Below are 6,000 nucleotides of genomic sequence, written 5' to 3'. Positions count from 1 at the left end.
TATGGCCCAGAGGTCATGAAATAACCAGCACTAATTTTGTTAGTGTATGACAACAGGCCTTTTTATATAATCACCTTAATAGACTGTCACACATGGACTAAAAGAGAAAAGCTTGCATCACAGTAATTGTACAAAGACAGAAATTCATCTCAGAACTTTTGAGAAATGACCCTGCAGTCTACTAAGAGCCCACTGTGAGAACTGTCAGGCTAAGGATCCCCTTCACTTACTCTTCTGGGATTGTGCTGGGCATGGTTAGGGACTGCAATGGATTCATACCAGAAAAGGAAGGATTTCCAGGCCCCACCTGCAGTCAATATGAAGATCCTGAGTGAAATGTGAGGGGTTCCACACCACAGAAGACAGTCTCCCATCCTTCTCTCTCAGCTCATCTTAACTGCAAGAGCCATTTCCAGGAAGCCTCAGGCAGAAGTGTCCAGAGATGTACGTGCACTTCTCACCAGGAGTCTTGGGACTTGACCTCTTCGATGTGAGGCCTTGTCCTCAGGTCAGCAGATGGGACGTAGTCCAGCACCTACAAGGGTCAAGGGAAGACACGGAGAGGGGACAGAGTGTGACTCAGCACAGAAGAGGGGCCGAGAGTGTCCTCACTGTCAGTATCAGGGGCTCCTGGAAGGCCGTTAGGCTCAGCTCCCGAACACTTCTTGCTGGGGTTTGGGTGGAAACTTGAGCCTGGGAAGGAGACCCATAGACTCATTTCAACACAGGGTCGTCACAGGATCTGCTAAGATTCAAGGAAAGGTCCACATGTCAGTCTTGCAGGTAGCTCCCCTAGAACCCTGCCCACCCTGGCCCCACCTCTGCTGTCTTCCTGGAACACAGAAGCTCATGACAGGAAGTGAGTGCCTCCTACACACACTGGGGGTGAGATGCCATCTTTAAGAGCTGCTGCGATCTTTGAGAACTGAAATGTAGGGTGCCCAGAGGGAGGAGACCCAGGTCTCACCAGGTGTCAAAGTGTGAGGTGATGTGAGTTACAAGTGAGAGGACACAAGTCTGGCACAACCAAGCCCTTTCCTTCTGAAGAAGGGGCCACACGACCCGTGGCCACCCCGCCTCTGCTCTCACCCAGAAAATCCAGACCTGCATCTTAAGACCCAAGTAAATCCACTTAACCTACGTGGTTTCCAAGAGGAAGGCTTCGGTCTGGGGCTGGTGGACTCCAGTTCTGCTCAGTAGAGGGAAAGCTCCTGACTCTGTGGAGTGAAGGAAGGAAACTCAGGGGGACTTAGGGTCTCCACACCCCAGAACAGAGGCCAAGCCTGACCCACACCCACTGCAACTTGACTGGGGAACATCTGGGCAGCATCCGGACAGCTCTAAAGGCTGAGGGGCTCCCTCACTGCAATCTCGGATGCGGGACACTCAGGGAGGAGGGGATCTCAGTCCTAGGGGCTGGCAGCTGCTCAGTAGAGGGAGGACATCAGGGCTTGGGAGAAGCCAGGGTGAGGACCATCCTCCCCAACACACGGGCAAATCAGGACCCTCCCCTGTGGTCAGCACTTCCTCCTGGCCAAAGTTGGGGAAGGTGGGCGGCAGTCTGAGAAGGGAGGTTAGAGCTTGGTTGTGATGGGGCAGCCACCAGGCAGCAGAAGGGAGGGTCCTGGACCCTTCAGTGGAGGACTGATCACTCCTTCCTCCATTTCTCTGGGGTGACAGGGAAGGTGGCAGTATCTACTTCAGAGTAAGAGAGGGAATAGGGTGGGTGTGGTGGAGGGGGATCGGATACCAGGGAGTCTTGCCCCAATTTTCATCCTGACTCTGAATGTGAACTGTGACAAGTTGCCTCCCCTGCCAGTCCCCACAGGCCCCACTCTTAATGCCGAGGCAGGGCTGTCTGGCTTGCCCCATGGCTCACTCACTTCTTCCTCAGGGGTCTTAGGGGACAGGCTCAACAGGAGAACAGGAGCCCTGTGGGTCCTAGAGCACTGGCCTCAAGGACCCCTCAGAGGCAACCTTGGTTCAAGCCGCGGAGGCCTCTCCCCAGTGAAGATGCTCACAGCATTTCCTTGTCCCTCCTCCAGGTGCCCTCCTTAGCTGCCCTCCAGCCCGCACGCCCGCCTGTGGTCCCTGACCTGTGTCATTATGCCTCAGAAGCATAAGAACAAGTACCATGCCCACAGGAAACGCCACCAGGTCTGGGGGGACACTCAGGAGCCCCAGGCCAGTGCTGCTGCAGCCCCACAAGAGGAGTGCCCCTCCTCCCCCTCTTTTGTCCTTCAGGGTTCTCCCCCGAGTTCCCCTGCTGCTGGCAATCTCCAGGAGCTACAGGAAGCCATGGCCCCTAGCTCTCCTGATGCACAGTCTTCCTGTGCAGGATCTGATGAAGGTGCCCTGGGCCCAGAGGAGGAAAGTGCAGGTGCTTCCCAGGCAGCCCTGGCCACTCAGAGCACTCGCAAAGATCCTCTGACCAGGAAAGCCAGCATGCTGGTGGAGTTCCTGCTGGAGAAGTACACCAAGAAGGAGCCCATCAGGCAGAACGCCCTTTTGAAAGTCGTCAGCAGGAAGTACAGGCCAGCACTTGCCTGAGATCCTCAGGAGAGCCAGTGAGTGCATGGAGGTGGTGTTTGGCCTGGAGCTGAAGGAAGTCGACTGCAGCAGGAACATCTATGCCCTCATCAACAAGTTCAGTGTTGGAGGTGACAAAGGTCTGAGTGATGGGGGGTGCTGCCCAAGTCCAGTCTCCTTATGGCACTCTTGGGGGTCACCTTCATGAAGGGTAACAGGACCATGGAGGAGGAGGTCTGGGAATTCCTCAGTGTGTTGGGGGTCTGTGCTGGGAGGAGGCACTGGATCTTTGGGGAGCCCAGAAGGCTCATCACCAAAGATCTGGTGCAGAAGGAGTACCTGAACTACCACGAGGTACTCAATAGTGATCCTCCACACTAGGGGTTCCTGCGGGGCCTGAGAACTTATGCTGAGACCAGTAAGACAAAAGTGCTAGAAGTTCTGGCCAAGATCCAGGATACGGTCCTGAGTTCCTTCCCAGACTTCTATCCGGAGATCTGAGAGATCTGAGAGATCAGTTGGAGAGAGCAGGGCTGAGAGGCGCGGCCAGGACCCCAACCATGGCGAGGCCAGTGCCCCTTCCAGGGCCAAGTCCTGCAGCTCCTCCCACATCTAGGGAGGCGGGCAGGGCACTTTGTTCCCTTTGTGTTGGAAGACAGCAGTCAAGCTGATAAATACTGCAAAGTAGTATGGGTGGAGGGAACAAAATCCATATGTTCTTACACTTTTAAGTAGTAAAGGAGTTTAGGTGCAGTTTTAACAAAATACATATGTCTTTCTTTTTCCATATGAATAATACCTAGTCAAAAACAGATGATGTAGGTACGTAGGTAGAGAGAGGTATTTTATATTTTGCAATGTTATTACTCTTCATAAGGTTTATTTTGCTAGAAAATAAATGCTTGAATTATATAAATTCCATTTTTTGATGTTTAAAATTTTTGAAAGTCACAGTTTTGGTGATATTTTCCTTCAAAACCTAAGTTTATTAATGTCAAAATCTAAATCTATTAATTATTATTTCCTGTTTATTTTTGTTTAGCTTTAAAATTAGGAGTTTGTTGTTTGTAAAAAAGTTGAAAAGATTTCAATATTTTTCTTTTGCTCCAGAACAAGGTAACATAGTATTGGAATAGAATTTTACTTGGAAATATGTAAGAATCCTAAAGAAAAATATTTGGAATCACAAAACCTTGAAACAAAAGTAAAGGCTGGTTAATTCTTACTTTTCCTTCTTATCTATCCTCTCTCCTTATAAAAGTGCATAATATGTACTTAGATTTGCTTAGCTTATTCAAACCGTATGCCACTTAAATCATAATAAAATTGAGTTTTTCCTCATTACTTCCTTCTCTCAAATTAATTGACCATCTTCTATTTAGAATGCTTTCTTATAGTACTGGGTTCGTAAGAAAATGAAGACCAAACCACTGCCCATAGGATTTTGAGAGTCTAGCAGCAGCTATCATGTAAGGAAGATGGTGAGATAATTCTAAGGAATAAATAAATTACAACTAATAGGGGGTAGGTGTGGAAACAGAGGTTCTAAATGAGAGCAACCAACTATAAGTTACCTGATTAAGGCAGCACTGGGTCTTGGGAAACTTCTGGTTCCTTGGTGGGAGGTAATTTTCAGTCCAGATACATGGTGGGCTAGATGAAGCTGTGGGACTGATGTCACACCCTCACATGATGGTTCTCAGAGGTGAGGCTAAACCTGGAATGGAAACCATATATTCACAATTATTTTGGGATGTCAGGAGACCAGAGAATCTCCACTAAGGGAAAGGGGCCCTGTGCACTTGACCCATGGCAAGTGAATACTCAAACTAGGTATTTTTATCATAAGTTATCCAGAGAGTTTCTGAGAAATAAGGGTGATGATACCCATTGAACTGAGATGTGAAGAAGCCACTGGACTCTCACTTTTTGTGATATGGGAGCACCAGAGCTTGCTCTGTTAAAAGAGCAGTTTAATTAGGTTATGTTGAGTGTAATTTGGCAAACTTTCAGGGAGGGCTCAATTGTTAGTGGCAATGGTTATTAAATTAGGGGTGGTTTGGATAAAAGGGACCTGAGAGGGAAATTGCTGGTCCTTGAGACAAATGAACTTGTACTTGCATCCATGTGGAGAAGATAACTTCACATCCATATTAAAACAGAAGCTCTAATAGGGGGAAAATGGCTTAGTTTTACTTGCTTGGGAGCGTTGGTGCCGATGTGGATTTGATTATTGTTTGAGGTTGCATATTCTCTAATATAGACTGGAAATAAAATTATGTGATGGACGTTTGCTATCATTTGGGGTAAAAATCATCTTCGTAATTACTGCCATTCATTGAAAGTACCAAAGTTTGTCTCATACTGTGCCAGGTGATTTACATACATCACACGTGTCTGTGGTCCTACACTATAGACTTTTTCAAACACAATTTGCAGATAAAGAAGCTTGAATAAAGAAGCTCAAATTCAAAGTTCATAAATGACAGGAACTGGACTGAACCCTGGCACTGAATTCTTCTAGAGCCCATACCATGCCACTCTAGGATGAGGCCAACCTTGGGTCACTTCCTCTTTCTGATCACTAGTCCAAAATGCATTTCATGTGCTAAATAGCAGAACTTCATACCCAAAACATGGTTTTGGAATAAAGAACCCCAAAAATAAGTAACAAAAATATGAAAATAAAAGTGAAGTATGAATAAAGAAGTAGATAGCATTCAGTGACAATTTATCTACAAAGGAAATGTTAGTAAACTGCACAAGATCAGGGGCTCACAAAATCATTTAATTCAGCCCCTTCCTTTTAGAGAGTTAATCTGTTAGAATGGAGGTTCTATAAGAGGCTATGTCTGGTCAGTGAAGAGAAGAAAGAGATCAGCGTGTTTTCTCTGATAGCACACCACCTATGCTGGGGCCACTCCCAGACTACAGTTTCCCCATCACTCCTGGGACTCAACTCATTCTCCATGAGATTTGTTGCAGGCAGACTAAGGCTTTTCAAAGATTTGGCATTTCCCAAGAAGTCTTTCATAGAAGAGACAGGAGTCAAGGTGAAGACTGAAGATTGAGGACTGAGGAGACAAAACCATATCATAACTGATGTCACAGAGACTGGCCTGTGTCTGCTCTCAGAAGGCCAAGACAGGGCTGCCCGGCTGAGCATCCCCTCATTTCTTTTCAGGGCTTGCAAGGACATGATCTTTGGTCTACATGGGTCACCTTAGGGTGAAAGAAAGAGGAAATCCAGAGTCCCCCAGGAGTCAAGGTGAGGAACTCTGAGCCTCAGAAGACAAAGGACAGGTATGGACAGATGAGGAGAATCTTACTTCCTCCTAGGGGTCTCACAGTGGTGCTTGCCCTACTATAACGGGTGGGCCTACAGGCAAGGGAGGGTAGAATTTCAGGCCATGACAGAGGTCAAAGCAAGGACTGAGGGATCATCTACCAATAAAAAGAAGTGATAATGAA

The sequence above is a fragment of the Cervus canadensis genome, chromosome X (assembly GCF_019320065.1).
Source record: "Cervus canadensis isolate Bull #8, Minnesota chromosome X, ASM1932006v1, whole genome shotgun sequence".
Lineage (NCBI taxonomy): Eukaryota > Metazoa > Chordata > Mammalia > Artiodactyla > Cervidae > Cervus > Cervus canadensis.
This window is presented reverse-complemented; position numbering follows the sequence as displayed.